Source organism: Centruroides sculpturatus, unplaced genomic scaffold (genome assembly GCF_000671375.1).
Source record: "Centruroides sculpturatus isolate CEXI.00-Female unplaced genomic scaffold, Cexi_2.0 scaffold617, whole genome shotgun sequence".
NCBI lineage: Eukaryota > Metazoa > Arthropoda > Arachnida > Scorpiones > Buthidae > Centruroides > Centruroides sculpturatus.
The window spans coordinates 194972-206101 of record NW_019385101.1 but is presented as its reverse complement, the minus strand read 5'-3'; the positions used below and the strand labels follow the sequence as shown (position 1 = coordinate 206101).

The following is an 11130-nucleotide window of genomic DNA, read 5'->3' as shown; positions in this document are numbered from 1 at the left end:
TGTATTACAAGAACATGATCAGGTAATGCTTTTTCTGTTTTTTTTTTATATATATATAAACACTTTTTAAACTTAGTTTGGAAAATTAGATAAATTATGTAANTTTCGTGCCTCTCTAATTTATTTTTTAAAAAATAATAATAAATTTGCATTATAATCTTCTACTTTTAAATAGAATTGCCCATCCCACCCACCCGGAAATGGTACGTACATCCGTCGCTAGGCAACCATGTTTGCTGGTTTTTGTACCTTGTTCCCCGTGCGATGTCGAAAATAATTCCATAATGAGAATATTGTGCCTATTTAATGCGGAACAACTAAAGCCCGAAACTTTATATTCATTATTTATAATTACATCGCAGCGTAAAATAAAATAATTTTTCTCAGATTGACGAAAATGGCTCCCAGTCACGTGATTACAGTCAAAGACGGAATTATGAAATAAATACGTTTATAATTTACGTATTAATAACGAAACGACTTTATTTTATAATAATAAATTACTAACGGCGAATGTCTAGCGTTTTGAATTTTAATTTTATTTTAATTTTTTTTTTTTAAAGGAGTTGTGCGGAATGACCAAGTTTGCCACGTGACTGCGAACCCACGCAGTCGTCTTAGCTATGCAACCGAATAGACAGGATCACTGTAATATACGGCTTCGGATATAAGTTTATTAAAGGATTATAACACGACCGAATAACTGTAATATTCATTCTAGTGTGATCGAGACAAAAGACTTAAAATATGACGTTCGAGTGACGTCAATAATGGTAAGCCCTATTTTGACTTTACAATTTAAAATCCAGTGTTGCATATGCGGTGTTACTACTACAGCAGCGTAACAATAATCGAAGATGCGTGTTAAGGATTTATATTTTTTTTTGTAAAATATTTAATAATAGAATAATTCGTCTACTATACGTATCGATTGTCATTTTTTTTATGTAATAATTCTCACGCCTTTTAGTTTCATATCTAAATGACAATTAAAGAACAATAAGAATTAGAAATCAAATCTTTTAAAATGTCTATACTGTATATTAAATCTTAAACAAATTTTAATTCTTAAGATGGAATTTTTCATTAATAAACTGACATAAAATGTTTAAAATGTAATAGACTGATGTGATTGTTTTTATTTTCTTTATAATACATAATATATTTAACGATAATGTTATTTAGAAAAAAAATGCCATTGATTTTACACGCACATTTTGTAGTGTTTTTAATACAATTTATTTAATATCGAACCGACATTTGGGAGTCTGCTACTAGACTAACTATTGTATTTATTATTACTAAAAAACATAATTTTTAAAGATTAAAATGGCTTAATATAAAGGTTTATCATTTTCGTGCGAGTACTAACTTTCGGGACGATCGAATATTAAAACTGAATTTTAGTATTTTTGTTCGTATTGACGTTGCATCGAGATAAATCTCATTTAAAATGGGTCGCGTCGTGTCGTATCACGTCTCGTCTCGTCGAATTCACATTTTTTTTTTCTTTTTTTTAAATTTTAAAATAAGTATTGTATACATTTCTGTCTTTACTCGCTATCCTTCTCATTGCATTTGCAATAACCCATATTATCACTGCATTCGGCCTCGTTGTGTGGACTGTAATAAGTTACTTTACTTATAACTAATGATTCGTTAGATTGAGGGCAAAATTAAAGACTAAAACAGGATTTTATAATACTATCGCCATTTAAAAATTGATAAACTGAAGGCCTGCTACAGCATTTACATCAAGAATTTTAAATTTGATGACTTGCTAATATTGTTGGTATTATTTTTCATTTAATTAATTATAGAAATTCCTGGTAAATATAAAAAACTCCAAACGAGTAATTTGAACTTTACCAAAAATCATATAAATGCCAATAGTTTTATTTATAAATAAAGATATTTTCTACGGGTATAAAACTAGAAACAGTAGCCCATTACGTTAAGGACGTTTTAATTATTTTCTCGGTTTAAAATGTGACAACATAACCCACTTATTTTAAATTAGAATGGTTAAAAAGAGTAAAAACAGACTGCAGTTTCGAAAAATGTGTTCATTTATTCCAAAACCGGAAAAGTTTATTATTACTTAAATATTTTTCTAAGATCTAGACGTATTTAATTAATAAGAGAAATAAGTGTATCAATAATACATGTTTACTTCCATATAGAATCCAAATATATTAATAATAATTTAAAATATCCTTTAATTTATTTTCTACCTTCAAATGGGTAAAATTCAGCTTTCTTAATAATTGGATAATATATTTAATTGATAAAGCCTATTAGAAAAAGTTTATCAAATAAAAAACAAATGTGTAATATCGGTCTATGATAATATGATAGACCCCCGTTTTACGACCGCTGCTTTACAATTTACATTTTTACGACTGATAGAAATTTTCTCTTAGCGGATGTTCATTAATTACGTGTACAATTTAATAAGGGAGGTAGCGAAAAGTATATTATTTAAGACAATGGGATAGGGATAGAAGCATTGTTTAAACTTTTTAATGTATTAGTGATATACGAATTTCTTATAAGCTAGTCATATACTAGTCATGTGAATAAACATATTTGCAAATTTAAGTCATTTCTTCAATATCAGGGGGTACTGTACATGAACTATTATACACGTAATTAGTGTACATGTATTGTACATAATGGGGAGGGCGTTTGCCAAAAGTACATCATTGTACACAATGGGGAGGAGTCGAAATTGATTCAACAACTGTACACGTAATTAATGGAAAATCCCTTATAACTACGAAATGTAAATTCTTGGTAGTTATTTTCATATAGTATCAATATAATTAAAACACTAACCAATGATCTAATGGAAAAGAGGTCCGCTCACTTTACGACGTCGCTCTTTACGACGGTTTTCCAGTAACAAATTTGTCGTAAAATCGTAACACTTACGCAATGAATTTACTCACCTGTTTTCAAATTACAAAAATAATAATAGTTCAATTAAAGTTTAGTGCATGTAAATTTAATGAAAAATCACAATTTAAATAATTTAAAATAAACATTTTTTCCTTCTTTCAATATTCTGGACGCCAATAAAATATTACACCATTTATAACGCAAAATATTTATTGATTAATAGCAGAATTAAAAAAAAATTAATTTCGTGCCTCTCTAATTTATTTTTTAAAAAATAATAATAAATTTGCATTATAATCTTCTACTTTTAAATAGAATTGCCCATCCCACCCTAATACCAAGGAAAAAAAAAAGACTTGGAATTAAACTATATTCAAATATATTAAGTCAAACAAACAAATTTTTAAGAATTTAAATTGTGTAGCCTATTTATAGATTTGTTTTTCTGAAAAATATCTAAATGTAGATGCATTTTAATTTACATTTTGATTATAAAATAGATTTTTGCTTGTATAATTTATTATTTGTCAATATCACTATAGGATGTTTGCTATCTTGGGATTATAAAAAAAAATTTTATTTAGTTTATTATATGATTGTGTTAGTTAGAAATGTCAACAGGAAATTTAGTCTTTTATTTAATATTTAATGTAAATTTTAGTTAATATATGCTTTTTTAGTGTTAAATTTCATATTTATAATCTAATCCAATATAATTTTTAATGGTAAGTATAAATAATTAAGAGGATCTTTCTTTTTTATTTTGTTTAAAGATTTATTTTACAGATTTGTTATTAAATTCTTAATTAGAACATGTAAATTATCGCTGACGATTGTGGAATTTACATTATTTACAATATAATACTGCAAATAATTTTTAATGACTAATTTTAAATAGTGCTATATAATCTTTTTAAAACAATAAAGATGACTAAATAAGAAAATTAATGTCGTTATAATGTGTAAAAAAAAAAAAAATTGATCTCTGAATCATTTGTATTGCGTTTTACGTCATTGAATATAAAATACGAAATAAACAGTTGAAATCCGAAATGAAATCAAATGTTATGAGATTTTTCGAACATATATTAATCATAATTATTCGTCAGCACACGATTATCATGGCTAATTTCAATTTCAGTTGGGAGTAGATTCCAGCAGTGGTAAATATAAGACCCATAAATGATTAAAATTCAAAATTGTATAATTTATTATTTGTTTATATTCGGTTTTTTTATATATTTCAGAGATTTTTTTATACGTAATCACGTATAATACGTTCTCATACCTTCATGTCCATTCACCCCCTTTTATAACCAATGTATAACACCAAAACGAAGGAAAAATCGTTAAAGATTGACCTTGTGACGTACTGTACTGTACCTGATAAACGTTTGATGGTATCGCATAGTAGTAATACCTTTGACAAGCTCACATTCTTTAGTAATTTATAAAAAGAAAAAAACACTGATTAAATTTAATATTTGTTTTCTGCTGAGTTCAGTTAGTAGTTCAGAGAAAGCCATAATTTAAGTATTGAACACACGTCTCTTTTCTTCTTATTTTCTTGGATTGACGCCACATGCTTTTCATTTCTGATAGGAGAAAAAATCGTCATCCTGTTCGACCTCATTAGGTCAAAAACATTTTTCGAATAATAGTAGAGGTTTTTATTAGTTTCTACTGCGGACATATCAGAGTTATAGTAATACTATGCCGTACAACCGGTTTAAATTAGGAAGAACAACGTTACACGGTGAATAAACTACAATAATAATTTTTAAATTATTATTTTAATTTTTGATTGTTTTTAAAATGTAAACAAGTTCTCGAAATTATTATTGATATGGAGCAATATATAGTCTTAAAAGTCGGGACAGTATCTAATCGTAAAGCTGGTCACGCAGCGTAAACCTACTAATTTTAAATAAGTCAATGGCCATTATATAGTAACTGCTGTACACGTATTGTGCAAACCTGTGTATTATTATACCTTGCATAATATTTATTTAATTAAAAAGGTTTAAAGAGATTGAAGCAATTAATGAAATTTTTACAACCACGATTACTGGATAGGACAAGTACACTGAAGTTCAACGATTTAGGTTAGGCGTTTTATTTTAAACATAAAATAACATTTTTTTTTTGTTTCCTTTCCTCTTCCAATTCAATTTTCCCAGATAAAAATCCAATAAAATCCCTCAGAGAAACTTTCGTGTCTCGAGGTGTCACCAATGTAATTTAAACGCTTACTCTAATCCTTTGACCCTGTCTTGAAATACTAGAACAGTTTACATTTTTTTAGACAATAAAAGATATTTTATTCATTGATGTAATTTATTATTAAAATAAACTACGTTCGGAAGCATGGCGAATGAACTGAATAAAGTATCATCCGAGAATGTCTAATGATCGAAAAAATTTTTTTAATATGTGGCAAAGTAGTAGTTGATTCTCGGTACACCTATTGGGAACAAAGCTATTTTTCTGCTGGGGTGTGTCTTTTCCTGGCGCCGTCCAGACCATTACTGATCAATATTATGCTCTTTCTCTTAATATTGACTCTATCTTCAACGCATATAACTATTTTGAGTGGTTATATTTGTAGTAGCGTGACGGAAATACCGCACACAATGTGCTAGATGGTGTCAACCGTGGTATGATTGGTAGCAAGCAGCAGCTATGTCCGCATTAGGTTTAGGTAGCCCTATCCATATTTCTTTGCACCTTTTAAAATCTTATTCACTTTTCTAAATGCTTTAAAAGCACCGAACACTTATAAATGCACACGTATCATTTCTTTGATTTTTATATGTTTAAAAGAGCTGTGTGATGTGTCTTTTTTATATGAGAGATGATCCTGCAAAAGAATTGAATCACTTTAAAATTGTATAGTAATGTATATAATCTTGAAATTTTCTATATGAGTAGTTTTGATGATTGATCAAACAAGTACTGTATCATCTTTTCTTGATTTATCACTGGGATAACGATTGATTCTCTCTGTGGATAGAACACATCATTGTTAAGGTTCAGATATTTGAATGGAGTGTTATAAGGTACACATGCGCGTTTTGATCGATCATCAGATTTGGATTCAGTATAATCTATATTTAGAATGTAATTATGGATTTACTCAATATAATTTAAGCATAAATCTTATTAATTCTGGAAAGGAACATTAATTAATTAACATTTGGATAATATGAACCATATTTATATTTCATGAATTGTCTGATTTGACTGATTGATTATAGTTAATATCTAGTTTTTTCTTCTCCCAAGTGGATTTAAAAAATTTTTATGATAATTTTAATATTAAAAATTTAGTTACAAGTTAATTTTTCTAAATATAGACTTTTAGAATATATATTGGAATCTTTATTCTTATAGTGAACTTTGATCATTCAATAACTTAATGAGGGCGAGTCAACGCTTTTATATTCTATTCACTCAGTTATTGAATTGTTATTTATTGAAGCACTTCAGAGTTTTATTGCTTTATTAATATTGGGCTGCATTACACATTATTACGTTAAACTTTGCCCCAGTTAACGTTTATCACTATATTGAATAATAGATTGATGATTCACCGTTTAGAGCATTGTTCTTGATCTGTGAATGTTGGCTGCAATTCGTGTAAAATTTTAAATTTCAATACGAATTTACCTCAGTATAGATTTAATTATAAAGTTCTCTGGATCAATTTTCAAGTGTAATGATTTGTATTCTGGTTACACCCATACAACGCACTGGTATTTAAAAAAATGATACCCGAAGGTGACACCCGAAAAAAAAACGGTTCCACCGTCAAAGTCCGATACAAAAATAAAAGAGCAATTTTTCTAATTAATTTCGCAAAAACTATTTTCCTTTTTCCCACGAGTCGGATCTCCACCTTTCGGAATTAATTCATCTACTAAAACATTTTCCGCCCACCACCAGTTGCATTCGTCAGTTATCATCACCTGTAAAAGTTACATTTCCTTGCATCGTATTTATTTCGACCAAAAATTTCAGTGTCTAGAACTATTCAACGTATACTTAAATTTGAAAATGACGTCGTTAGGACTGAAACTGAAACGGTTAAAACAGAAAACGGGGAATAAAGGTGAGAATGATAGAAATTTTAACATGTGTAAATTGCATAAACTGTTTATTGCGTCACAGAAAAATGTTCTGGGTTATCGTTTAGAAAAATATTTAAAAAGTCAATTAAACTGACTGCTTAACAGTTTTTAATTAAACTGATAATTTCTTGTTAATGTAAATAATATGGTTTATATAATTCCTAACTAGGTGAACTTTTCAGACTTTCTAATTCGTTGTCGAGTAATTTATCTTAATATTGATAACCTTATCTTAAACCACATGTTAGTTTTTTCACAAGTTAAATCGAAAATATTTCTGTATTATGTTTAATCCTTCTAAGATGTGGCTTATTCGGAAAATTAGACTTAAATTTTTCAGTAAAGGTAACTTTGAATTGGATTATTTTTCTTTGAAATTTCAGTAGAACTCTTAATTGTGTAAGTTAAATATGTTAGAACTTCTAATGCTTAAGAGTTTATTTGTGAACATACTTTACAGTTATTCTTTTAGAAATCCATTAATCACAATAGCAATGGCTTGAAAATTACAAGATTTATCTACGAATTACGGAGGAATACACTGAAAATATAAATATTTTCTAAGTAATAGAAAAGAATATAAATTCGATCATTGCATAATAATCAAAACTTTACTTTGTTTGTACAGTAAAACCCGTGTAAACCGGACTTGCACGGTACCGAATATTTTTACGTTTTGAACAGGTTTTTCCCGTGTAGACAGGTTTCTGTTTTGAACAGTTTTTACTGTATTTTATACTGTTTGTTAACTTGATACTTATGATATTTAATGTCATATATTTCTAGATTATATTAAAATATGAATGCTATGCTTATAATTTTAGTATTTCCGAAAATTTTGTAATAAAACATTACCGAGATATAAACGGATTTGTAAGTTTTAAACAGAAAAACACGAGCTAATTATTTTATTTATGTAGTATATTTAATATTAGTAATGCACGTTGCAAAATATCTTAGAATTCGAATTATGCAACACTTTCATATGTGTTCTTAGTTACGTTTTAAACTCATTAAAACACATGCCACAGACCTTTAAATTTTAAAAACAGAATAATAAAAATAATCCCAACAGTTATGAAGCTATTTTGATGTACCCATTACTCTGTTTTATTATTAAATTTATGTATAAAAGAAAAATCATTTGTAGGTTTATTGTTTTCCGTAAAACAGCATTGCATTATTTTAAATTTAAATAATTATTAACGTGTGTTATTTGCAGGTACAGATCCATTTTTGTTCGATGCTTTGCGCTTGATGCTGTATAAATGTAAGATGGCCGTGAGCGAAGCCGTCTGCTTGTGCCTTTTTCGCATTGTGCTACCAATAGCTCTTCTAACAGGTGAGTATTTATTTATACAAAATTAATAGTAATATATTGAAAATTTGTCTGTACATCGTTTAATATAAATGCCAATAGATGTATAGTACTTACTTTAACCTCACTATATTAATGCTGAATAGCAATGCAAATGTCAGTGGTTAGTAAAACAATAAGTTAAGAATCTTGATAATGAATTTAAGATTTTTAAGAACTTTACGAAATTGCAAGTTCTGTTAACATTGCTGTAAACTGAAATAAGCATTTGAAAATATTTCCTTTCGAACAATAGTGGCAGAAGGCCAAGTATTCACAGACTATTGTCCAAAAAGAATAAAGAAGAAAAATTTACGGTTTTTATCGATTAATTTTTGCATCCGAATTTGCTTTCTAACTTCAAACTAATAACTTAGCTATTAGTAAAATCGCTTATTTATTTTGATTTGTAACTCTTCAATGTATATATATGAACGAGATAATGCTCTTTTCTTTGTAGAGGCATTTTATTCTCTTCCTGTACAAATAGTCACGTTCCGGTTCTCTAATGGAGTCATTAATGATAGAAAGTATCTTCCTTTGCTACTCTTGATATCCTGTGTCACGTGATTTGATATTCCATTGATTTTTAATTTAAACATTAAATCATTTTTATATGAAATGTAAATCTTACATCACGAGTAATCAAAAGAGGAACAAATTTTAAAAAATGACGATGCGTATCACGTGTCAGTATTTGCATATTTTCACGTGTCAAACAAAGAATTTAAATTTGGTTAATTTATAGGTGTTAAGAAATAAGACTAACAGAATGAAATGAGTGTATCTTTGCTGCCTTGCACGGCAAGAGAGTAGTGAATGGAAGCCTATTGTCACTGTCACGCGCTTGTTTCGTGGTGTAATAGTTTTAAAAAACATGGACAGATGCATCTCATAAAAATGAGAATTGAAATCAGAACAGTGTGTTTGTTATTTGTTATTTCTTTATTGATAACCCACTTTTAATTGTATGTCAAATTTTAAGTGCAGTTAACAATAAAAAGATGGTAATCAGGCAAAATACAACACTTGAACATATGGATCGTGCTAATTAAACATTTGCTACATCCTGTTAAGCCCTGTTAAGCCAAGTTAAGCCCTGCATATTATTCAGACAGGAGCGTTTTCACGGTAGTGTTTAGAACAGTGAAATAATATCACTCATGCTGTTATTTCACACTGTTACTTACTGGTACTTGTTACTCTAGCAAATGTTTAGCAGTAATATCATACTTCTCTATATGATATTCTTGCATAGCATGGCAGCAACCACTACCAAAAGTTTAGGAACCTGTATCTCATACGGGCTGTGGCCACCCCAGTTTATATAGGAACAAAATTGTTGTGTTTACTACATCTATCACCCATTTCATTTCTCAATACACTGAATATATCTGTTCTGTAACAAAATATTATGTACATTTTGAAAATATTCCTTTGAAAATAAATTATGAATTAATGTAATAAAATCGAAAGAATTTTCGAATTTATTACATTAATTCATAATTTAAATATCTTTTAGATAGCCTTTCATAATGCATTTCTATTAATGAGAAAGATCAGTTAAAACTGGAGTATAATTTTAACGAATATAATTGTTAAACTTATTCTTAAATAATTTGGATAATAGATAGATAAATATTTTATATTATAATTAATAATTTGCTGTTATCTCTACTAATATTTACTGACTTTTCTGAGAAACAATATATTCGGGTCTAATAATAATACGTCCGAACGGTTATATTGAATAACACTGTAATATGAGAGGAGAAATACGCAAACTTTGCTATTTGTTCTTCAGTGACAAAGATTAAGATGTAAAATAGGACCGTTGTTTAAAATAATAATTGTTTCCTGTGAAATCCTCTGTTATTACAAATACTGCATATTCAAATGTCCTCAATATAAGAAAATTAATGTATGCATGTTTGTGCATTTAAGCAAAAAAAGTATGTCAGAATTTCAAGTTTTATATTTTGTTAAATAATAGCTATGAGAACCTATCATTTGTTTTACGCTGTTCTCCTTTGTACGAGTATAAAAAGATGTCATGCCCTGAAAAATACATCTGTACTAATACAAAAGTCGAAAATGCTTATTACTTTTGTAGCAGTTTTTATTTTGCATATAAATCGAATCTTTATAATGTGATTTTAAGTTTATAAATCGCCGTTTTAATGTGATGTTAAATGAATAAGAGTTGAACTAATGGCTGTACCATAGTTACATAGCTGTCAGTTCTCGAAATTGTTTAATTTTCATGTTTTAGTGGTTCATTTCTTTCGAAAATTTTCAAAGAACATTAATTTGTGACCTTTTTTGTAAAATTATTTATAAAGTATAATCTAAATCGGCGAATTTCGGACAATAGGGCTTTAGCCTTCTTCATAATTCAGAAATGGGCATAGTGGATCTTAATTTTGCATAGATTTTCGTCCATGAATTATCTTATGTAAAGTTTATATCACGATAAAAGAATGTTAAGTATAACACGTGTTGAATATCATTGGTATTGTTATTAAACAGGGATCTGATTTCTATCAATATCAAATGACAGTATAAATATTATGTTTACTCTTCATAGATTATTTCGTTCCTGTCTCGTAAATCCTGTTTTATCCAGATTAAATAATACCAGAGGTTAATCGATTTTAGTCAAAATTATCGTTAAAATTTAAATTTTAATTGGCCAATTATAGTAAAATGGAGTTCATTTTAAGTAAACAAAACTACTATAAT

General features: G+C 28.2%; 1 long non-coding RNA gene across 1 annotated transcript; it reads left to right on the top strand.

The window, feature by feature from the left end:
* The first annotated feature begins 447 nt into the window (after nt 1-447).
* Nucleotides 448-9762, top strand: LOC111634711. Its single transcript, XR_002758267.1, has 3 exons — nt 448-462; nt 564-773; nt 8254-9762. It is a non-coding gene; the product is annotated as an uncharacterized LOC111634711 (long non-coding RNA).
* The last annotated feature ends 1368 nt before the right edge of the window (nt 9763-11130 follow it).